Source organism: Eschrichtius robustus, chromosome 16 (genome assembly GCF_028021215.1).
Source record: "Eschrichtius robustus isolate mEscRob2 chromosome 16, mEscRob2.pri, whole genome shotgun sequence".
Taxonomy (NCBI): domain Eukaryota; kingdom Metazoa; phylum Chordata; class Mammalia; order Artiodactyla; family Eschrichtiidae; genus Eschrichtius; species Eschrichtius robustus.
The window spans coordinates 41,052,634-41,077,927 of record NC_090839.1 but is presented as its reverse complement, the minus strand read 5'-3'; the positions used below and the strand labels follow the sequence as shown (position 1 = coordinate 41,077,927).

General features: G+C 37.5%; 1 non-coding gene across 1 annotated transcript; it reads right to left on the bottom strand.

Moving 5' to 3' along the window:
• Nucleotides 1-23,690: 23,690 nt before the first annotated feature.
• LOC137750808 (U6 spliceosomal RNA) lies at nt 23,691-23,797 on the bottom strand. The gene has a single exon (XR_011070592.1). It is a non-coding gene; the product is annotated as a U6 spliceosomal RNA (small nuclear RNA).
• Nucleotides 23,798-25,294: the final 1,497 nt, after the last annotated feature.

Genomic DNA, 25,294 nt, shown 5'->3' with positions numbered 1-25,294 from the left:
TGAGAGTCTGCCTGCCAATTCAGGGGACACGGGTTCGAGCCCTGGTCTGGGAAGATCCCACATGCCGCGGAGCAACTGGGCCCGTGAGCCACAATTACTGAGCCTGCGCGTCTGGAGCCTGTGCTCCGCAACAAGAGAGGCCGCGATAGTGAGAGGCCCACGCACCGCGATGAGGAGTGGCCCCCACTTGCCGCAACTAGAGAAAGCCCTCGCACAAAAATGAAGACCCAACACAGCCATAAATAAATAAATAAATAAATAAATAAATAAATAAATAAATAAAGGACCAGCCATTTAAAAAGTCATGTAAGACCTTGCTACTTAAAGTGTGATGGATTCATGAACAATTAGCATCATCATCTTCTAAAAGCTCTTCAGAAAGTCAGAATCTCATGCTCTACCCCAGACCTACTGAATCAGAATCTACATTTTAACAAGGTCCCCAGGTATTGATAGTTTGAGAAGCCCTGATATATGATACAGTCATGATCACCTGGATCACCCTATGGAGAGAGAATTTATACACAAGTTATTAAGTAACAAGGAGAATAACAGTATGGTTTTTCTCAAAGCAAAGTCTAAACTTCTGGGATTAACCAAGATGGCGGAGTAGAAGGACTTGCTCTCACTCCCTCTTGCGAGAGCACCAGAATCACAACTGGCTGCTGGACAATCATTGACAGGAAGACTCTGGACTTCACCAAGGAAGATACCCCATGTCCAAGGACAGAGGAGAAGCCACAGTGAGACGGTAGGAGGGGCGCAATCAGAGTAAAATCAAATCCCATAACTGCTGGGTGGGTGACTCACAGACTGGCGAACACTTATACCACAGAAGTCCACCCACTGGAGTGAAGGTTCTGAGCCCCACGTCAGGCTTCCCAACCTGGGGGTCCGGCAACGGGAAGAGGAATTCCTAGAGAATCAGACTTTGAAGCCTAGTGGGAATAGATTGCAGGACTTCTACAGGACTGGGGGAAACAGAGACCCCACTCTTGGAGGGCACACACAAAGTAGTGTGTGCATCGGGACCCAGCGGAAGGAGCAGTGACCCTGGGGGAGGCTGAACCAGACCTACCTGCTGGTGTTGGGGGGTCTCCTGCAGAGGCGGGGGGTGGCTCTGTTTCACCGTGGGGACAAGGACACTGGCAGCGGAGGGTCTGGGAAGTGCTCCTTGGTGTGAGCCCTCCCAGAGTCTGCCATTAACCCCACCAAAGAGCCCAGGTAGGCTCCAGTGTTGGGTTGCCTCAGGCAAAACAACCAACAGGGAGGGAACCCAGCCCCACCCATCAACAGTCAAGTGGATTAAAGTTTTACTGAGCTCTGACCTGCACAGCAACAGTCAGCTCTACCTACCACCAGAGCCTCCCATCAAGCCTCTTAGATAGCCTCAACCACCAGAGGGCAGACAGCAGAAGCAAGAAAAACTACAATCCGGCAGCCTGTGGACCAAAAAACACAGTTACAGAAAGATAGACAAGATGAAAAGGCAGAGGGCTATGTACCAGATGAAGGAACAAGAAAAAAACCCAGAAAAACAACTAAATGAAGTGGAGATAGGCAACCTTCCAGAAAAAAAATTCATAATAATGATAGTGAAGATGATCCAGGACCTCGGAATAAGAATGGAGGCAAAGATTGAGAAGATGCAAGAAATAATTAACAAAGACCTAGAAGAATTAAAGAACAAACAAACAGAGATGGCCAATAAAATAACTGAAATGAAAACTACACTACAAGGAAGCAATAGCAGAATAACTGAGGCAGAAGAACGGATAAGTGACCTGGAAGACAGAATAGTGGAATTCACTGCTGCAGAACAGACTAAAGAAAAAAGAATGAAAAGAAATGAAGACAGCCTAAGAGACCTCTGGGACAACATTAAACGCAACAACATTCACATTATAGGGGTCCCAGAAGGAGAAGAGAGAAAGAAAGGACCAGAGAAAATATTTGAAGAGATTATAGTCGAAAACTTCCCTAACATGGGAAAGGAAATAGCCACCCAAGTCCAGAAAGCACAGAGAGTCCCATACAGGATAAACCCAAGGAGAAACACGCCGAGACACATAGTAATCAAAGTGGCAAAAATTAAAGACAAAGAAAAATTACTGAAAGCAGCAAGGGAAAAACGACAAATAACATACAAGGGAACTCCCATAAGGTTAACAGCTGATTTCTCAGCAGAAACTCTACAAGCCAGAAAGGAGTGGCATGATATACTTAAAGTGATGAAAGGGAAGAACCTACAACCAAGATTACTCTACCCGGCAAGGATCTCATTTAGATTTGATGGAAAAATCAAAAGCTTTACAGACAAGCAAAAGCTAAGAGAATTCAGCACCACCAAACCAGCTCTAAAACAAATATTAAAGGAACTTCTCTAAGTGGGAAACACAAGAGAAGAAAAGGACCTACAAAAACAAACCCAAAACGATTAAGAAAATGGTCATTGGAACATACATATCGATAATTACCTTAAACGTGAATGGATTAAATTCCCCAACCCAAAGACATAGACTGTCTGAATGGATTCAAAAACAAGACCCATATATATGCTGTCTACAAGAGACCCACTTTAGACCTTGGACACATACAGACTGAAAGTGAGGGGATGGAAAAAGATATTCCATGCAAATGGAAATCAAAAGAAAGCTGGAGTAGCTATACTCGTATCAGATAAAATACACTTTAAAATAAAGAATGTTAAAAAAATAAATAAATAAATAAAAAATAAAAAAAATAAAGAATGTTACAAGAGACAAGGAAGGACACTACAGAATGATCAAGGGATCAATCCAAGAAGAAGATATAACAATTATAAATATATATGCACCCAACATAGGAGCACCTCAATACATAAGGCAACTGCTAACAGCTATAAAAGAGGAAATCGACAGTAACACAATCATAGTGGGGGACTTTAACACCTCACTTACACCAATGGACATATCATCAAAAATGAAAATAAATAAGGAAACAGAAGCTTTAAATGACACAATAGACCAGATAGATTTAATTGATATTTATAGGACATCACATCCCAAAACAACAGATTACACGTTCTTCTCAAGTGTGCACGGAACATTCTCCAGGATAGATCACATCTTGGGTCACAAATCAAGCCTCAGTAAATTTAAGAAAAGTGAAATCATATCAAGCATCTTTTCTGACCACAACGCTATGAGATTAGAAATGAATTACAGGGGAAAAAACGTAAAAAAGACAAACACATGGAGGCTAAACAATACGTTACTAAATAACCAAGAGATCACTGAAGAAATCAAAGAGGAAATCAAAAAATACCTAGAGACAAATGACAATGAAAACACAATGACCCAAAACCTATGGGATGCAGCAAAAGCAGTTCTAAGAGGGAAGTTTATAGCTATACAAGCCTACCTAAAGAAACAAGAAAAATCTCAAGTAAACAATCTAACGTTACACCTAAAGAAAGTAGAGAAAGAAGAACAAACAAAACCCAAAGTTAGCAGAAGTAAAGAAATCATAAAGATCAGAGCAGAAATAAATGAAATAGAAACAAAGAAAACAATAGCAAAGATCAATAAAACTAAAAGCTGGTTCCTTGAGAAGATAAACAAAATTGATAAGCCATTAGCCACACTCATCAAGAAAAATAGGGAGAGGACTCAAATCAATAAAATCAGTAATGAAAAAGGAGAAGTTACAAAAGACACTGCAGAAATAAAAAGCATCCTAAGAGACTACTACAAGGAACTTTATGCCAATAAAATGGACAACCTGGAAGAAATGGACAAATTCTTCGAAAAGTATAACCTTCCAAGACTGAACCAGGAAGAAACAGAAAATATGAACAGACCAATCACAAGTAATGAAATTGAAACTGTGATTAAAAATCTTCCAACAAACAAAAGTCCAGGACTAGATGGCTTCACAGGTGAATTCTATCAAACATTTAGAGAAGAGCTAACACCTATCCTTCTCAAACTCTTCCAAAAAATTGCAGAGGAAGCAACACTCCCAAACTCATTCTATGAGGCCACCATCACCCTGATACCAAAACCAGACAAAGACACTACAAAAAAAGAAAATTACAGACCAATATCACTGATGAATATAGATGCAAAAATCCTCAACAAAATACTAGCAAACAGAATCCAACAACACATTAAAAGGATCATACACCACGATCAAGTGGGATTTATCCCAGGGATGCAAGGATTCTTCAATATATGCAAATCAATCAATGTGATACACCATATTAACAAACTGAAGAATAAAAAACATATGATCATCTCAATAGATGCAGAAAAAGCTTTTGACAAAATTCAACACCCATTTATGATAAAAACTCTCCAGAAAGTGGGCATAGAGGAAACCTACCTCAACATAATAAAGGCCATATATGACAAACCCACAGCAAACATCATTCTCAATGGTGAAAAACTGAAAGCATTTCCTCTAAGATCAGGAACGAGACAAGGATGTCCACTCTCACCACTATTATTCAACATAGTTCTGGAAGTCCTAGCCACGGCAATCAGAGAAGAAAAAGAAATAAAAGGAATACAAATTGGAAAAGAAGAAGTAAAACTGTCACTGTTTCCGGATGACATGATACTATACATAGAGAATCCTAAAACTGCCACCAGAAAACTGCTAGAGCTAATTAATGAATATGGTAAAGTTGCAGGATACAAAATTAATGCACAGAAATCTCTTGCATTCCTATACACTAATGATGAAAAATCTGAAAGAGAAATTATGGAAACACTCCCATTTACCATTGCAGCAAAAAGAATAAAATATCTAGGAATAAACCTACCTAGGGAGACAAAAGACATGTATGCAAAAAACTATAAGACACTGATGAAAGAAATTAAAGGCGATATCAACAGATGGAGAGATATACCATGTTCTTGGATTGGAAGAATCAACATTGTGAAAATGAGTGTACTACCCAAAGCAATCTACAGATTCAATGCAATCCCTATCAAATTACCAATGGCATTTTTTACGGAGCTAGAACAAATCATGTTAAAATTTGTATGGAGTCACAAAAGACCCCGAATAGCCAAAGCAGTCTTGAGGGGAAAAAACGGAGCTGGAGGAATCAGACTCCCTGACTTCAGACTATACTACAAAGCTACAGTAATCAAGACAATATGGTACTAGCATAAAAACAGAAACATAGATCAATGGAACAAGATAGAAAGCCCAGAGATAAACCCACGCACCTATGGTCAACTAATCTATGACAAAGGAGGCAAAGATATACAATGGAGAAAACACAGTCTCTTCAATAAGTGGTGCTGGGAAAACTGGACAGCTACATGTAAAAGAATGAAATTAGAATACTCCCTAACACCATTCACAAAAATAAAATCAAAATGGATTACAGACCTAAATGTAAGACTGGACACTATAAAACTCTTAGAGGAGAACATAGGAAGAACACTCCTTGACATAAATCACAGCAAGATCTTTTTGGATCCACCTCCTAGAGTAATGGAAATAAAAACAAAAATAAACAAATGGGACCTAGTGAAACTTCAAAGCTTTTGCACAGCAAAGGAAACCGTAAACAAGATGAAAAGACAACCCTCAGAATGGGAGAAAATATTTGCAAACGAATCAACGGACAAATGATTAATCTCCAAAATATATAAACAGCTCATTCAGCTCAATATTAAAGAAACAAACACCCCAATCCAAAAATGGGCAGAAGACCTAAATAGACATTTCTCCAAAGAAGACATACAGATGGCAACGAAGCACATGAAAAGATGCTCAACATCACTAATTATTAGAGAAATGCAAATCAAAACTACAATGAGGTATCACCTCACTCCTGTTAGAATGGGCATCATCAGAAAATCTACAAACAACAAATGCTGGAGAGGGTGTGGAGAAAAGGGAACCCTCTTGCACTGTTGGTGGGAATGTAAATTGATACAGCCACTATGGAGAACAATATGGAGGTTCCTTAAAAAACTAAAAATAGAATTACCATATGATCCAGCAATCCCACTACTGGGCATATACCCAGAGAAAACCGTAATTCAAAAAGACACATGCACCCGAATGTTCATTGCAGCACTATTTCCAATAGCCAGGTCATGGAAGCAACCTAAATGCCCATCAACAGACGAATGGATAAAGAAGATGTGGTACATATATACAATGGAATATTACTCAGCCATAAAAAAGAACGAAATTGAGTCATTTGTTGAGACGTGGATGGATCTAGAGACTGTCATACAGAGTGAAGTAAGTCAGAAAGAGAAAAAGAAATATCGTATATTAATGCATGTATGTGGAACCTAGAAAAATGGTACAGATGAGCCGGTCTGCAGGGCAGAAGTTGAGACACAGACATAGAGAATGGACATATGGACACCAAGGGGGGAAAACTGCGGTGGGGTGGGGATGGTGGTGTGCTGAATTGGGCGATTGGGATTGACATGTATACACTGATGTGTATAAAATTGATGCCTAATAAGAACCTGCTGTATAAAAAAACAAACAAAACAACTAATACTAAACTTTCATTGGGTTATGTGTATGGAAATATGTTAACATAAATGTTTCAGACATTACATGAAATTTCTAAAAATCTTATATGTTCTGGTATAATGTTATAAGTCATAATCCTATTTATTACTTTAAAATGTATATCTCAGAAATAACTAATTTTCTTGTCAACTGCATTATTATGAAGTTTCATCAAATCTTTAACTGTGGTCATTTTTAAGTCTTTTGTCATTTACAGACAGTTCTGGATGTACTCTGATGCTTTTCCAAATATGTTCCTATAAAACGGTTTCATCTTCAAGAAATTCATGGAAAAGACTCTGACAAGTACAGGTTTCTGGTAACTGACTGTACTGCTGAACTGAATGAATAAGCATTTTCAGAACTCTAATGAACTCATAAAAGTGCTAACAAAAGATCAAGATAAAAAAAAATTAATTACATGGGACTGAGTGAACTGATGAGGATGAGTATAATTTTTGTGACTTTCTGTCTGAATTAAAAAAAAAAAATCCCACAAGGACTCAGAGGCAAAGAATATACAAATCAATTTTCACTGCAAAGTAAAGGAGCTGTTACAGTGGAAGATTACTGGACTGAATGTCAATATTATGACATACTATGAATGTGTTTCGTGTTTGGTAAGTGCAATCATTGTTGCTTTTGTTGTGGTCATCCATGTACAATGCTTGGTGTCAGTCTATTTATCTCTTGTAAAAATAAAATACAGTGTGTGTGTGTGAAAAAAAAAAGATTCAGTAGATTCTAAATAAAGTGCCTTGCAACAATAAAAAAAAAAAAAAAAGTCTAAACTTCTGCAATGTTGTTCTTCTCTTTCTTTTCTCTGTGATTTGAAACTTTTCTGACCACAAGCAACAGTGCTGAACTAATTGAAAACCGTATTATTGATGTTTGTATTATTTATTTCCTGGGTTTCATTTCTTCCTCATGAATTCTTAGCTCTGGGCATGCAAATTCTCTATTTACCCTCTTTTTTGAATAATGCAACTTCACTAATATGGAGATGCTTTTTGCCCTCAGCTTCAAATATTTCTGCCAATGGATGGTATCAGATTAACACAACAGCAGGTAAAAAAATGACCCCAACATCGATTATATCAGGCTTTACAATATTCTTTATATTTGTGGAAAGCTTGGTATGTCTGCTTTTCTGTGAACTCACATTGATTTTTTTTTAATTGAAATGTGATTCACGTACAAAAAATGATAACCCTTTTAAAGTATACAATTCAATAGGGCTTCCCTGGTGGTTCAGTGGTTAAGACTCCACACTTCCACTGCAGAGGGCACAGGTTCGATCCCTGGTATGGGAACTAAGATCCCACATGCCACGTGGCGTGGCCAAAAAAAAAGAAAGTATACAACTCAATGTTTTTGAGTATATTCACAAGACTGTGCCATCATCACTTCGTTTCCAGAACATTTTCATCTCCCCTCCAAAGAAATCACATACCCATTAACAGTCACTCTCCTCCCAGCAGCTCCTGGTCACTGTTAATTGACTTTCTGTCTCTACAGATTTCCCTATTCTGGACATTCATATAAATGGAATCATGCAATATGTGGCCTTTTGTATCTGGTTTCTTTCACTTACCATGTTTTCAAAGTGCATCCATGTTGTAGCATGTGTCAGTTCTTCCTTTTTATAGTTGAATAGTACTCCATGGTATAGATATACCACATTTGTTTACCCATTAATCAGTCGCTGGACATTTAGGTTGCTTCTGCTTTTTGACTATTAGTAAAGCTGCTATGAACATTCTTTTACAAGTGTTTGTGTTAACAGACGTTATCAATGCTCTTCTGCATATACCTCAAAATGGAATTGTTGGGCCATATGGCATCTCTATGTTCAGCATTTTGAGGAACTGCCAAACTGTTTTCCATAGTAGCTACACCATTTGAGATTCCCAGCAGCAATGTATAATGGTTCTGATTTCTCCACATCCTTGCCAACACTTGTTCTTGTCTGTGTTTTTTATTATAGACATGCTATTTGGTATGAAATGGTATTTCATTGTAATTTTTACTTGTATTTCCCTAATGACTAATGATGTTGAAAATACTCTCATGTGCTTATTGTCCATTTGCATATTTTCTTTGGAGAAATGTCTTCTCAAATCTTTTGTCCATATTGGTCTTTGTGCTGTTGTGTTGCAAGAGTTCTTTATATATTCTGGATACTAGAACTTTAAGAGGTAAATTACTTGCCAGTATTTCCTCCCATTCTGTGGAATAACTTTTCACTTTATTGATGATGTCCTGTGCAGCACAGTTTTTTGTTGTTGTTTGTTTCTTTGCTTGTTTGTTTGCTTTTTAAATAAATTTATTTATTTACTCATTTATTTAATTTTTGGCTGCTTTGGGTCTTCACTGCTGCACACGGGTTTTCTCTAGTTGCTAAGAGTGGGGGCTACTCTTTGTTGCAGTGCACAGGCTTCTCATTGTGGTGGCCTCTCTTGTTGCAGAGCATGGGCTCTAGGCACGTGGGCTTCAGTAGTTGTGGCACACGGGCTTCAGTAGTTGTGGTTCACAGGCTCTAGAGCGCAGGCTCAGTAGTTGTGGCACATGGGCTTAGTTGCTCCGTGGCATGTGGGATCTTCCTGGACCAGGGCTTGAACCCGTGTCCCCTGCATTGTCAGGCAGATTCTTAACCACTGCACCACCAGGAAAACCCCCTGTTTGATTGTTTTAATGAAGTATAATTTATTTATCTTCTTTGGTTGCTTGTGTTTTAAGTATCATATCTAAGAAACTATTGGCTAGTCCAAGGTCATGAAGATTTACACTTCTATTTTTATGAAAGTTTTGAAGTTTTAGTTTTAACATTAAGATCTTTGATCCATTTTGAGTTAAATTTTGTATATGGTGTGAGGTAGGGGTCCAATTTTATTTTTTTCAATGCTGATATTCAGTCGTGCCTATTCATATATAGTTTTTTTTTTCCTTGTATAGATAATATCTTTCTCTGGAAAGTGTAATTCTGGGAAGTGTATCTTCCTCTTCTATATTTTGCAAGAGTTTGTAAAGTTTTTTGCTAATTTTTCTTTAAATATTTGATAGATTCACCAGTGAAGTCATCTGATCCTGCATTTTTCTTTGTGAGAACTCTTTGATTACTAACTAAGTCTCTACTTCTCATAGGTCTATTCAGATTTTGTATTTCTTTTTGAGTCAGTTTCCTAGTTTATATCTTTCTAAAAAGTTGTCTATTTCCTCTAGGTTATCTAATTTATTGGCTTACAGTTTTCATAGTGTTCCCTTATAATCCTTTTTATTTTTGTAAGGTCAGTAATAATGTCATCTCTTTAAATCATGATTTTAGTAATGTGAGTCTTCTTTTTCTCTTGGCCAGTCTATCTCAAGGTATGCCAATTTTATTGATCTTTCCAAAGAACCAAGATTTGGTTTCTCTGATTTTCTCTACTGTTCTCTATTTCTATAATGTGCTCTCTAATGTTTACTAGTTCCTTCCTTCTGCATGATTTGGATTTTGTTTGCTCTTTATTTCCTACTTTCCTAAGGTTGAAGATTAAGTTCTTTTTTAATAAAGGTGTTTACAGATATAAATTTCCTTTATATTGAAATATAAATTATAAATTTATAATATAAATATAACTTATGAATTTTAGTGAAATTTGTTTCCATTTTATCCCAAAAGTTACAGTATTTCATGTTTTTGTTCTCACTCATTTCAAATTATTTCCCCATTGTTTTTGTCCACTGGTATTTAGGAGTGTGTTCTTTAATTTACACATATGTGAATTTTCCAAATTTCCTTTTGTTATTGATTTCTAATTTTATTCCATTGTGGTCAGAGAACATATGCTATGTAATTTATCTTTTTACACATATTGAGACTTGTTCTATGGCCTAACACATGTATATTCTCAAGGATGTGGCATGTGTACTTGATAGAATGTGTATTCTGCTGTTGGGTGAAGTATTCCACAGATACATGTTAAGTCTAGTTGGTTTATAATGTTGTTCAAGTCTACTGTTTTACTGCTGATCTTCTATTTACTTGTTTTATTCATTATTGAAAGTGGAGTATTGACGTCTCCAACTATTATTGTTGAATAGTCTACTCCCTTCAATTCTATCAGTTTTTGCTTCACATATTTTGGGGCTCTGCTTTTAGATGTATATATATGTTTATAATTTTTAGATCTTCTTCATATATTAATGTTTTATCATTATAAAATGTCCTTATTTGTCTCTAGTAACTGTTTTTGTCTTAAAGTCTATTTTGTCCAATATTAGTATAGTCAATCCTGGTATCTTTTGGTTACACTTTTCATCATATATCTTTTACGTTCTTTTATTTCTAATCTATTTGTGCCCTTGAATATAAAGTATATCTCTTTTAGACAGCATATAGTTGGATTATGTTTTTGTTTCAATTCATCGTGCCTTTTAATTTGAGTATTTATCCATTTTCATTTATTGTAATTACTCACAGAGTTAGGCTTACATTTACCACATTTTGCTATTTGTTTTCTATGTGTCAAATATCTTTTTGTTTCTCTATTCACTCATTACTGCTTCTTTTGTGTTAAATATTTTTCTAGTGTTCCATTTTAACTCCATCTTCCTTTCTTTCATTACATTTTTGGGGTTATTTTCATGATGGTTGCCCTGGGTATTATGGTTAACATCTGAATTTGCAACAATCTAGTTGCCTTAACACAAGCTTAGTTTCAATAGTATACTGAAACTTTGCTCCTGTATTGCTTGATTCTCTATTTGATCCTTTCTGTCTTTACTGTCATATAAATTACATCTTTACACATCATGTGGCCATCAACACAGATTTATAGTTGTTGATTTATGCAGATTATTCTTTAAATCAGATAGGAGAAAAAAGAATTACAAACATAAATACATTTATAATGTCTTATATATTTACTTATATAGTTAACTTTACTGGTAGTCTTTATTTATCATGTGGATTTGATTTACTGTTTGGTGTTTAATTTTGGCCTGAAAGACTTTCTTTAGTATCTCTGTAGGGCAGGTCTGCTAATGATAAATTCTCTGTTTTTATTTATCTGGTAATGTCTTCATTTTGCCTTCATTTTTAAAGAATACTTACACTAGGTACAGAATTCTTGACTGAATTGGTTGAAAACAAAGTCTTTCAGCACTTTAAATATATCATCCCACTGCCTTCTGGCCTGCATGGTTTCTGCTGAAAAATCAACTGTTAATCTTATTGATGATCCCTGTGTTCAATGAATTTCTTTTCTTTTGGTGCTTTTAAGGTCTTTGTCTTTCAATAGTTTGATTATAGTGTATATAGGTGTGAATATCTCTGAGTTTACTTGAAGTTTGGTAAAATTCTTGTATGTTCAGATTAGTATTTTCAATCAAATTTGGGAAATTTGAGGCCATTATATATTTAATAGTTTTACCCCTTTTCTCTCTCTTCTCCTTCTGGGACTCCTACTATGAGTATATTGATATGCCTCTGAGTTTCTTTCATTTTTTTTTTTTTCACACACACACACTGTATTTTATTTTTACAAGAGATAAGTAGACTGACACCAAGCATTGTACATGGATGACCACAACAAAAGCAACAATGATTGCAATTACCAAACATGAAACACACTCATACTATGTCATAATATTGACATTCAGTCCAGTAATCCTCCACTGTAACAGCTCCTTTACTTTGCAGTGAAAACTGATTTGTATATTCTTTGCCTCTGAGTCCTTGTGGGATTTTTTTTTTTTAATTCAGACAGAAAGTCACAAAAATTATACTCATCCTCATCAGTTCACTCAGTCCCATGTAATTATTTTTTTTTTCATCTTGATCTTTTGTTAGCACTTTTATGAGTTCATCAGTTTTTCATTAGAGTTCTGAAAATGCTTATTCATTCAGTTCAGCAGTACAGTCAGTTACCAGAAACCTGTACTTGTCAGAGTCTTTTCCATGAATTTCTTGAAGATGAAAGCCTTTTATAGGAACATATTTTCAAAAGCATCAGAGTACAACCAGAACTGTCTGTAAATGACAAAAGACATAAAAATGACCACTGTTAAAGATTTGATGAAAGTTCATAATAATGCAGTTGACAAGAAAATTAGTTATTTCTGAGATATACATTTTAAAGTAATACCTAGGATTATTACATATAACATTATACCAGAACATATAAGATTTTTAGAAATTTCATGTAATGTCTGAAACATTTATATTAACATATTTCCATACAAATAACCCAATGAAAGTTTAGTATTAGTTGTTTTCTTTGTTGCTTTATACTGCAGGTTCTTATTAGGCATCAATTTTATACACATCAGTGTATACATGTCAATCCCAATCGCCCAATTCAGCACACCACCACCCCCACCCCACCGCAGTTTTCCCCCCTTGGTGTCCATATATCCATTCTCTACATCTGTGTCTCAACTTCTGCCCTGCAAACCGGCTCATCTGTACCATTTTTCTAGGTTCCACATACATGCATTAATATACGATATTTCTTTTTCTCTTTCTGACTTACTTCACTCTGTATGACAGTCTCTAGATCCATCCACGTCTCAACAAATGACTCAATTTCGTTCTTTTTTATGGCTGAGTAATATTCCATTGTATATATGTACCACATCTTCTTTATCCATTCGTCTGTTGATGGGCATTTAGGTTGCTTCCATGACCTGGCTATTGGAAATAGTGCTGCAATGAACATTCGGGTGCATGTGTCTTTTTGAATTACGGTTTTCTCTGGGTATATGCCCAGTAGTGGGATTGCTGGGTCATATGGTAATTCTATTTTTAGTTTTTTAAGGAACCTCCATATTGTTCTCCATAGTGGCTGTATCAATTTACATTCCCACCAACAGTGCAAGAGGGTTCCCTTTTCTCCACACCCTCTCCAGCATTTGTTGTTTGTTGATTTTCTGATGATGCCCATTCTAACAGGAGTGAGGTGATACCTCATTGTAGTTTTGATTTGCATTTTTCTAATAATTAGTGATGTTGAGCATCTTTTCATGTGCTTCATGGCCGCCTGTATGTCTTCTTTGGAGAAATGTGTATTTAGATCTTCTGCCCATTTTTGGATTGGGGTGTTTGTTTCTTTAATATTGAGCTGAATGAGCTGTTTATATATTTTGGAGATTAATCCTTTGTCCGTTGATTCGTTTGCAAATATTTTCTCCCATTCTGAGGGTTGTCTTTTCGTCTTGTTTATGGTTTCCTTTGCTGTGCAAAAGCTTTGAAGTTTCACTAGGTCCCATTTGTTTATTTTTGTTTTTATTTCCATTACTCTAGGAGGTGGATCAAAAAAGATCTTGCTGTGATTTATGTCAAAGAGTGTTCTTCCTATGTTTTCCTCTAAGAGTTTTATAATGTCCAGTCTTATATTTAGGTCTCTAATCCATTTTGATTTTATTTTTGTGTATGGTGTTAGGGAGTATTCTAATTTCATTCTTTTACATGTAGCTATCCAATTTTCCCAGCACCACTTATTGAAGAGACTGTCTTTTCTCCATTGTATATCTTTGCCTCCTTTGTCATAGATTAGTTGACCATAGGTGCGTGGGTTAATCTCTGGGCTTTCTATGTTGTTCCATTGATCTATGTTTCTGTTTTTGTGCCAGTACCATATTGTCTTCATTACTGTAGCTTTGTAGTAGAGTCTGAAGTCAGGGAGTCTGATTCCTCCAGCTCCGTTTTTTCCCCTCAAGACTGCTTTGGCTATTCGGGGTCTTTTGTGACTCCATACAAATTTTAACATGATTTGTTCTAGCTCCGTAAAAAATGCCATTGGTAATTTGATAGGGATTGCATTGAATCTGTAGATTGCTTTGGGTAGTACACTCATTTTCACAATGTTGATTCTTCCAATCCAAGAACATGGTATATCTCTCCATCTGTTGATATCGCCTTTAATTTCTTTCATCAGTGTCTTATAGTTTTTTGCATACATGTCTTTTGTCTCCCTAGGTAGGTTTATTCCTAGATATTTTATTCTTTTTGCTGCAATGGTAAATGGGAGTGTTTCCATAATTTCTCTTTCAGATTTTTCATCATTAGTGTATAGGAATGCAAGAGATTTCTGTGCATTAATTTTGTATCCTGCAACTTTACCATATTCATTAATTAGCTCTAGCAGTTTTCTGGTGGCAGTTTTAGGATTCTCTATGTATAGTATCATGTCATCCGGAAACAGTGACAGTTTTACTTCTTCTTTTCCAATTTGTATTCCTTTTATTTCTTTTTCTTCTCTGATTGCCGTGGCTAGGACTTCCAGAACTATGTTGAATAATAGTGGTGAGAGTGGACATCCTTGTCTCGTTCCTGATCTTAGAGGAAATGCTTTCAGTTTTTCACCATTGAGAATGATGTTTGCTGTGGGTTTGTCATATATGGCCTTTATTATGTTGAGGTAGGTTTCCTCTATGCCCACTTTCTGGAGAGTTTTTATCATAAATGGGTGTTGAATTTTGTCAAAAGCTTTTTCTGCATCTATTGAGATGATCATATGTTTTTTATTCTTCAGTTTGTTAATATGGTGTATCACATTGATTGATTTGCATATATTGAAGAATCCTTGCATCCCTGGGATAAATCCCACTTGATCGTGGTGTATGATCCTTTTAATGTGTTGTTGGATTCTGTTTGCTAGTATTTTGTTGAGGATTTTTGCATCTATATTCATCAGTGATATTGGTCTGTAATTTTCTTCTTTTGTAGTGTCTTTGTCTGGTTTTGGTATCAGAGTGATGGTGGCCTCATAGAATGAGTTTGGGAGTGTTCCTTCCTCTGCAATTTTTTGGAAGAGTTTGAGAAGGATAGGTTTTAGCTCTTCTCTAAATGTTTGATAGAATTCACCTGTGAAGCCATCTGGTTCTGGACTTTTGTTTGCTGGAACATTTTTAATGACAGTTTCAATTTCATTACTTGTGATTGGTCTGTTCATATTTTCTGTTTCTTCCTTGTTCAGTCTTGGAAGGTTATACCTTTCTAAGAATTTGTCCATTTCTTCCAGGTTGTCCATTTTATTGGCATAAAGTTCCTTGTAGTAGTCTCTTAGGATGCTTTTTATTTCTGCAGTGTCTTTTGTAATTTCTCCTTTTTCATTTCTGATTTTATTGATTTGAGTCCTCTCCCTCTTTTTCTTGATGAGTCTGGCTAATGGCTTATCAATTTTGTTTATCTTCTCAAAGAACCAACTTTTAGTTTTATTGATCTTTGCTATTGTTTTCTTTTTTTCTTTGTTTCTTTGTTTTCTTTGTTTCATTTATTTCTGCTCTGATCTTTATGATGTCTTTCCTTCTGCTAACTTTGGGTTTTGTTTGTTCTTATTTCTCTAGTTTCTTTAGGTGTAAGGTTAGATTGTTTATTTGAGATTTTTCTTGTTTCTTTAGGTAGGCTTGTATAGTTATAAACTTCCCTCTTAGAACTGCTTTCGCTGCATCCCATAGGTTTTGGGTCATCGTGTTTTCATTGTCATTTGTCTCTAGGTGTTTTTTGATTTCCTCTTTGATTTCTTCAGTGATCTCTTGGTTATTTAGTAACGTATTGTTTAGCCTCCATGTGTTTGTCTTTTTTACGTTTTATTCCCTGTAATTCATTTCTAATCTCATAGCGTTGTGGTCAGAAAAGATGCTTGATATGATTTCAATTTTCTTAAATTTACTGAGGCTTGATTTGTGACCCAAGATGTGATCTATCCTGGAGAATGTTCCGTACGCACTTGAGAAGAACGTGTAATCTGCTGTTTTTGGATGGAATATCCTATATATATCAATTAAATCTATCTGATCTATTGTGTCATTTAAAGCTTCTGTTTCCTTATTTATTTTCATTTTTGATGATCTGTTCATTGGTGTAAGTGAGGTGTTAAAGTCCCCCACTATGATTGTGTTACTGTCAATTTCCTCTTTTATAGCTGTTAGCAGTTGCCTTATGTATTGAGGTGCTCCTATGTTGGGTGCATATATATTTATAATTGTTATATCTTCTTCTTGGATTGATCCCTTGATCATTATGTTGTGTCCTTCCTTGTCTCTTGTAACATTCTTTATTTTTTTTATTTTTTATTTATTTATTTATTTTTTTAACATTCTTTATTTTAAAGTGTATTTTATCTGATATGAGTATAGCTACTCCAGCTTTCTTTTGATTTCCATTTGCATGGAATATCTTTTTCCATCCCCTCACTTTCAGTCTGTATGTGTCCCTAGGTCTAAAGTGGGTCTCTTGTAGACAGCATATATATGGGTCTTGTTTTTGTATCCATTCAGCCAGTCTATGTCTTTTGGTTGGGGAATTTAATCCATTCACGTTTAAGGTAATTATCGATATGTATGTTCCTATGACCATTTTCTTAATTGTTTTGGGTTTGTTTTTGTAGGTCCTTTACTTCTCTTGTGTTTCCCACTTAGAGAAGTTCCTTTAGCATTTGTTGTAGAGCTGGTTTGGTGGTGCTGAATTCTCTTAGCTTTTGCTTGTCTGTAAAGCTTTTGATTTCTCCATCAAATCTAAATGAGATCCTTGCCGGGTAGAGTAATCTTGGTTGTAGGTTCTTCCCTTTCATCACTTTAAGTATATCATGCCACTCCCTTCTGGCTTGCAGAGTTTCTGCTGAGAAATCAGCTGTTAACCTTATGGGAGTTCCCTTGTATATTATTTGTCGTTTTTCCCTTGCTGCTTTCAATAATTTTTCTTTGTCTTTAATTTTTGCCACTTTGATTACTATGTGTCTCGGCGTGTTTCTCCTTGGGTTTATCCTGTATGGGACTCTCTGCGCTTCCTGGACTTGGGTGGCTATTTCCTTTCCCATGTTAGGGAAGTTTTCGACTATAATCTCTTCAAATATTTTCTCTGGTCCTTTCTCTCTCTCTTCACCTTCTGGGACCCCTATAATGCGAATGTTGTTGCGTTTAATGTTGTCCCAGAGGTCTCTTAAGCTCTCTTCATTTCTTTTCATTCTTTTTTTCTTTAGTCTGTTCCGCAGCAGTGAATTCTACCTTTCTGTCTTCCAGGTCACTTATCCGTTCTTCTGCCTCAGTTATTCTGCTATTGATTCCTTGTAGTGTAGTTTTCATTTCAGTTATTGTATTGGCTATCTCTGTTTGTTTGTTCTTTAATTCTTCTAGGTCTTTTTAATCATTTCTTGCATCTTCTCAATCTTTGCCTCCATTCTTATTCCGAGGTCCTGGATCATCTTCACTATCATTATTCTGAATTCTTTTTCTGGAAGGTTGCCTATCTCCACTTCATTTAGTTGTTTTTCTGGGGTTTTTTCTTGTTCCTTCATCTGGTACATAGCCCTCTGCCTTTTCATCTTGTCTATCTTTCTGTAACTGTGTTTTTTGGTCCACAGGCTGCAGGATTGTAGTTTTTCTTGCTTCTGCTGTCTGCCCTCTGGTGGTTGAGGCTATCTAAGAGGCTTGATGGGAGGCTTTCTCTTTCATTTTTCTTCATTTTTTTTCTTCTGTTCCTCAGAATGGATAACCTCAATTAATCTATATTCAGTTGTGCTGATTCTTTCTTCTGCCTTGTCAAATCTGCTATTGTGTTCCTCCAATAAATTTTAATTTCATTTATTGTACTTTTCAATCCTAGAATTTTTATTTGGTCCTTTTAGACATTTTTCTGTCTTTTTATTGATATTCTCTACTTAGGAGACATCATTTTTTTTATACTCCAATAGACCGTATGTTCTTTAAGCATAATTAAAATAGCTGTTTTAAAATCTTTGTCTAGTAAGTTCAGTGAGATTCCTCAGGGATGATATCTATTGACTGCTCTTTTTTCTGTGTATGTGCCACACTTCTTTTTTGCATGCCTCACAATTTTTAGTGGAAATTCGAACATTTAAAATAATGTGGTGGGACTTCCCTGGTGGCTCAGTGGTTAGGAATCCACCTGCCAATGCAGGGGACATGGGTTCGAGCCCTGCTCTGGGAAGATCCCACATGCCATGGAGCAACTAAGCCCGTGCACCACAACTACTGAGCCTGTACTCTGAAGCCTGCAAGCCACAACTACTGAGACTATATACCACAGCTGCTGAAGCCCACACACCTAGAGCCTGTGCTCCACAACAAGAGAAGCCACCACAATGAGAAGCCCACACACCGCAACGAAGAGAAGCCCGCAAACTGCAATGAAGAGTAGCCCCCCCTTGCTGCAACTAGAGAAAACGCGTGCAGCAGTGAAGACCCAATGCAGCCAAATTAATTAATTAATTTTTAAAAATTTAAATAAAATAAAATAATGTGGAAACTCTGGAAATTAGGCTCTCCTCCCTTCCTATACTTTGCTGTTGTTACTGTTTTTTGGTTTATGTTTGTTTGTTTTTGTGGTTGCAGTGGTGGTGGTGGTGGTTGGTTGGTTTAATGGCTTTTATGAATTAATTCTGCAGAGTCCTATCTTTTTTCCCATTGTGGCCACTGAAGTCTCTGCATAGTTCACACCATGGTCAGCTAATGATTGGACAGAGATTTCTGTAAATGTGTAAAACCGGCAAGTCTCCCAATCTTTGTTAAAGAGCTCTGTGTGTACATTCAGGAACACTTTCAGAACTCAACAAGTATTTGACAATTCTGCCTTACCCTTTACTTCCTGCTCACAAAAAGCCTCAAGGTCAGCCACAGGTGAGGTCTTTCCCGAGCATACACACTGCTATGCATGCACATCATCTTTTAGATCCTTGTAAGTATGCAAGCTTCTCAAAACCCGTGTGGACATCTCATTTCCCAGCTTTTCCTTTTAAGCATTTTGGTTTATCTATTGTTTTCTCCAACTGTCATCTACTGTTTCAGACAGCCACAAAAGTAGGCAGTCACTTCTAATTTTTTTTTAACATCTTTATTGGAGTATAATTGCTTTACAATGGTGTGTTAGACAAACAATCCAGGTTAAAGGTTAGGTGAGGTTCAAGTCAAGGCAAACAAAGACAAACTTGCAAGTGGGATCTTCCAGAAAACCACTAGACAGGTAAAATAATGACAATCTATGGGAATGAGGTTTGAAGGAGCTTCAACCCTGTTCCTCTTCTAGTGGCTGTTGGACTGCTATATTTAACCATGAGAGTGGACTCTAGGTTTCCATGGCTACCAAAGAGCTGAAGGGTGGGGTGATGGGAATGGAACAAGTTAAAATGCACTTAGAATAGAGCTCATTGTTTTTACTGACATTCACCCATTGTGATTGAGTAAATACTTCCCATATGATGGCAAGTCTTTGGTTAATTTCCAGAAGTATGAAAATATTTATTCTGTATTTTTTGCCAATTTTCTTGTAGATTTTATAAGGAAGAGAATTTTCAAAGGTCCTAGACCCTTACTCTGCCATTTTTGCTGACATCCACTGCATTAATTATTTTAAAGTAAAGATATAAAAGATATAAAATATTGACCTGAGTGGAAATTAGTAAATTCATCTTGTTTTACTATTCAACAGTCCCCTGTGAGGAAACAATATGTTATGTGTGTGATATTCTAGCTTTATAAACATTATGCATATTCATTTTACTGAGAATATTGTAAAGGTATTAAAATGGTCTGTATTACCTTAAACACAAATAAATAGGAGGATTTTTTTTTTTTTTTTTAATGGCTGTGTTGGGTCTTCGTTTCTGTGCAACAGCTTTCTCTAGTTGCGGGAAGCGGGGGCCACTCTTCATCGTGGTGTGCGGGCCTCTCACTATCGTGGCCTCTTTTGTTATGGAGCACAGGCTCCAGACGCGCAGGCTCAGTAGTTGTGGCTCACAGGCCCAGTTGCTCTGCAGCATGTGGGATCTTCCCAGAACAGGGCTCGAACCTGTGTCCCCTGCATTGGGAGGTGGATTCTCAACCACTGCACCACCAGGGAAGCCCAATAGTAGGATATTTTTTGAAGATGCATATTTCTCAGGATAGTAGCTAGACCTTGAAGACATAGACTACCTTTCTAGGAGAAATAAGTTACTTCAAGGCTGGACTTAGAATTCAAGAAGTAGTAAAAGAATCCTTGATTTAGGTGTTTTGTGTTCAAGACAGGGCCTCAAACTTGAAGCATTGTAGGAGCCAAGGGTAGAATTGTGGAGCAGTAACCCAAAGAGGAAGCAAGCTAGGGTGTAATCAGTCCTTTTTTGTTATAAACCAGACTTCTTATGATCCTGGTATTGACTGTGTTTATTTTATTTCTATTACATTATGGTGATATGCCTTTCTGAAAGCTACATAAGGATATGTATTCAGGAGAAATCTAGCCTTAGCCTGTTCCTATCTAGAAAATTAATTGATCAAAAGTCAACATTTATCCTATTTCAGATCATGTCCAACATCATTGTATGTCCTTAGAGCTTATCATCAGGGGCCAGGAGGACAATTTGGCTTAGGCTACATAGTCATGAAGGATCACAATGTTAGACTTTCAATCTTACCTTTAGATTATATCATCCGTATGGTTACAGAGGAGGGAAAAGCACTATAGAACTGAGAGAAAATATAAGACCTTGCTTCTCACTACTTAAAGTGCAGTCTGTGGACAATTCATATTACCATCTTATGAGAGATGTTCATATATGGAAAATCTAAGGTATCACCCTAGACCTACTGAACCAGAATATACATTTAAACAAGAGTTCCTGGTGTTTCATGTGCACACTAAAGTTTGAGAAGCACTGCCATAGATAATCTAGGCATGGATTGTTGAAATTTGATTGTACACACTCCATTAAACAAAGCCTTGGGGAATTTAAAAGGTTGTTTTTTGGTTTTTCTAGATATTCTGCTGCTTCAGTTGCAAAAGCAACAGGGCAGCTAAAATATTCTAACCTCAAAGTGGCCTCTTATAAATTATTAGCTGATCTATATTAAATATCATTCTATATAATGTCACAGTAAAGTTTTTATGGCAAGAAACAGAAAAGTCAACCTTATTTTCCCAAGAAAGTTGATTTATGCTTCCTAGAGAAATTCCACAGTGATGTCATTCCATGTACTAAACAGAGTCCTCACCCTCTTTGGCTGCTTCTTGAAAGAGATGCCAGATGCCATTCTTAGACTTTAAAGAGGGAGAGGGGAAAATGAAAATAATGGCTTCAGGTGCAGATGTTACCTTGTCTCATAAGTAAAATTTCTAAAATTTATTAAATATATGAATTGTCACATTATATGAGAAATGCAGTAATAAGCTGTCCAGGGTTCTTGGGAGAAAAAGCCCTGGAAGGTAAGAAGATCAGTGGAAATCAAGAGTTGTCTTAAATTCAGTTCTCTAAAAGTAGAGCATGAAATAGGGATTCAGATGCCTGTGTTGTACTGAGGGAGGGCTCTCAGGTAGAGGGGTGTAAGGGAAGCAGGATGTGTCAGGGAAAGCAGACGAGCTCATGACATATCTAGCTTCACCCTGATCCCCAAGTAACTCTGGGGTATGAATTTCACCACAGAGCCCACTTTGAGGCAAGGGGACTAACGCGTGGTGGCCCCATGTCAGTCAGCCATTAACCGCTTCTGGAGGGTAGACATGACCTCCTGGGTGAGGCAGCTCTCTTTGGCCAAGGGCAATTCTCCAGGAAGCAGCCCCTGTGACAGCCAACAGAACAGGTGGAGGAGGCGTGCTCATCTGGGAAAGGAGATCTGGGCAGGGCCTCAACAACAGGGCTGCAACAGATTCAGGAGTGCAGGATTCTAGTTCATGCTCTCCCAATACAGCATTCCACAAGCTTTCCCTTCTCTAGGACTCCATTCCTTTTTGTCTAAATGTAAGGAGACTGGACTTGAGAATGTCTACAACCTTACACTCCAGACACTGCTCTGACAAAACCCCAACCCTCGTCTGATGGAACTAGTCCCTGGTGAATTTCCCACCTCCTCAAAAATGTTACTCATCCAACATGTTCCTCCAGAAAGGTCCAGGAATGCTTTGGTCCTGCCTTAAACCAGCATGGCAAAGTCGTTCTTCACATTAAAGGTCATTTGCTCGTTTGCAAAGTCCATAAAGTGATCCCATTCTTTTTTATTTGTTTCAAGTTAGCCACCTTGTATCTCTGTTAAATAAAACTCTAGTGGAAATTCTTCACCTCATCAATTTTCATGACTCACAGCCAATTCAGACACACCTTCCCTTGGTGCAGAAAGCTCTTCTACAGTGTGTCTTGGTTTTCAATCTACATGAACAACTATCTTTAAATGAATTTATACAAAATGTATTATTTCCCACTGTATAATATTTTTAAAGAAAATAAATCATACTTGTGAGAAAATGTGCTGATGGATAACAGAACAGATTATGCGTATGGAAAGCCTTTCCATTCAGAATACAGAACCACCACAATGCCAGGGAGGCGGGGGCTTCCAGAAACCTTAGCCATAAAATCTAGGAATAAATAAAATACCATCCCAAATCTATAAAATGACAATAAATGTTAGTGCTCATAAGTATTCCCAGATCTACATGGTCAATAGCAGAATCTAAACATGCCAGGCGATCAACCTCCCAACTTAGACAGAGATTTGAGCTGTGTTTCTCTGAATAAATCCATCTGAGAGAATCAATAGCATATGTTACCCTTGAGTTTGGAGTAAGTTGGCAAATGCAAGTTCAGTCAAAGGCAATAATGTAACGTGTTCCACGTGTAATAATAATAAATTTCAACAGCCACATTAATAGGACAGGCAAGACCCAAAACCTAGGTGGCGATTAAAGCTGCTCTTTTAAATAGGAAAACTCAAGCTGTGTAGAAAAGAAGCACGTAATTGGTCACACCTGCTAGAGAGGTCTAGATTCCCAAGGACAAGGGGCATTTTTTAATTCCACTAAAATAAATAAATAAATAAATAAGTAAATAAGCATTCATGGCTAATGTTGCAGCACTAAATTGCACTCAGTGAAAAATTTCATTTGGCTGCTATTTTTTTTTTTTTAAACATCTTTATTGAAGTATAATTGCCTTACAATGGTGTGTTAGCTTCTGCTTTATAACAAAGTGAATCAGTTATACATATACAATATGTTCCCATTTCTCTTCCCTCTTGCATCTCCCTCCCTCCCACCCTCCCCATCCCACCCCTCTAGGTGGTCACAAAGCACCAAGCTGATCTCCCTGTGCTATGCGGCTGCTTCCCACTAGTTATCTATTTTACATTTGGTAGTGTATATATGTCCATGACACTCTCTTACCCTGTCACATCTCACCCCACCCAAAAATATGGAACGCTTCACGAATTTGCGTGTCATCCTTGTGCAGGGGCCATGCCAATCTTCTCTGTATCGTTCCAATTTTAGTATATGTGCTGCCGAAGCGAGCACTGGCTGCTATTTTTGATAAACTATTTCTCAATGTTCAGTGAGAGCTGGACTCCAGAGGGATCAGATCATAAATGTCATGTGTTTATAAGAATTTGAAGGAAAAAAAAAACAGTATATCTGTCAGTCTTAAGACATGCAGTAATGATGCCTCAAATTTTATGCATATAACAACTTTGGAAACATTTTAGTTTTGCTCTTTTGGATTTGAAAACCTAGCTGCAAAAACAAAACAAAACAAAACAAAGGCAAGTGTTCACTTTACATATTTGCATTCTTTAGCCAGACACATTATTCAAAATCTGAAGTTTCATTAAAAAGATGGACTTGGGGACTTCCCTCATGGTGCAGTGGTTAAGAATCCGCCTGCCAATGCAGGGGACCCAGGTCCGAGCACTGCTCCGGGAAGATCCCACATGCCACGGAGCAACTAAGCCCATGCGCCACAACTACTGAGCCTGCACTCTACAGCCCGTGAGCCACAACTACTGAAGCCCACGTGCCTATAGCCCATGCTCTGCAACAAGAGAAGCCACCACAGTGAGAAGCCCCACGCACCTCAAGGAAGAGTAGCCCCCGCTCACCGCAACTAGAGAAAGCCAGCACGCGGCAAAGAAGACCCAACACAGCCAAAAATTAATTAATTAATTAAAATAAATAAAATAAAAGATGGACTTGGAAGAGACGTTAAAAGCCATTTAGTCCGGGGGGGCTTCCCTGGTGGTGCTGTGGTTGAGAATCCGCCTGCCAATGCAGGGGACACGGGTTCGAACCCTGGTCTGGGAAGATCCCACATGCCATGGAGCAAATGGGCCCGTAAGCCACAACTACTGAGCCTGCGCATCTGGAGCCTGTGCTCCGCAACAAGAGAGGCCGCGGTAGTGAGAGGCCCGCGCACCGCGATGAAGAGTGGCCCCCGCTCGCCGCAACTAGAGAAAGCCCTCGCACAGAAACGATAACCCAACACAGGCAAAAATAAATAAATTAATTAATTAATTTAAAAAAAAAAGCCATTTAGTCCAACTTCCTATCCTTGCAAGAATTCCAAACAGGTATTCATTCTTGGCTTGGATACTTGTGGGGGAAAGGATAGATGGGTTATTTGTCAAAAATCTCACTCTCCTACAGGCCAGGATTGTATTTCCTCCTTTCTTCCTCCCTCCATCCCTCCCTCCCTTCTAAGCCCTCTCTCTTTCCTCTTGCTCTTCCTCCTTCTTTCCTTCATTTTCACCTTCTTTCACCATCTTCCTTTCTTCCCTTCCTTCTTTCTCTCCTTCTTTCCATCATCACTCTCTATAATTTCTTCCCTCTTTCTATCCCTATCTTCCTTTCTTCCTTTTAGGGACTCCCCTGGCAGTCCAGTGGTTAAGACTTCGCCTTCCACTGCGGGGGGTGCAGGTTCTATCCCTGGTCAGGGAGCTAAAATCCCACATACCAGGTGGCCCAAAACCAAAAAACATAAAACAGAAGCAATACTGTAGCAAATTCAATAGAGACTTA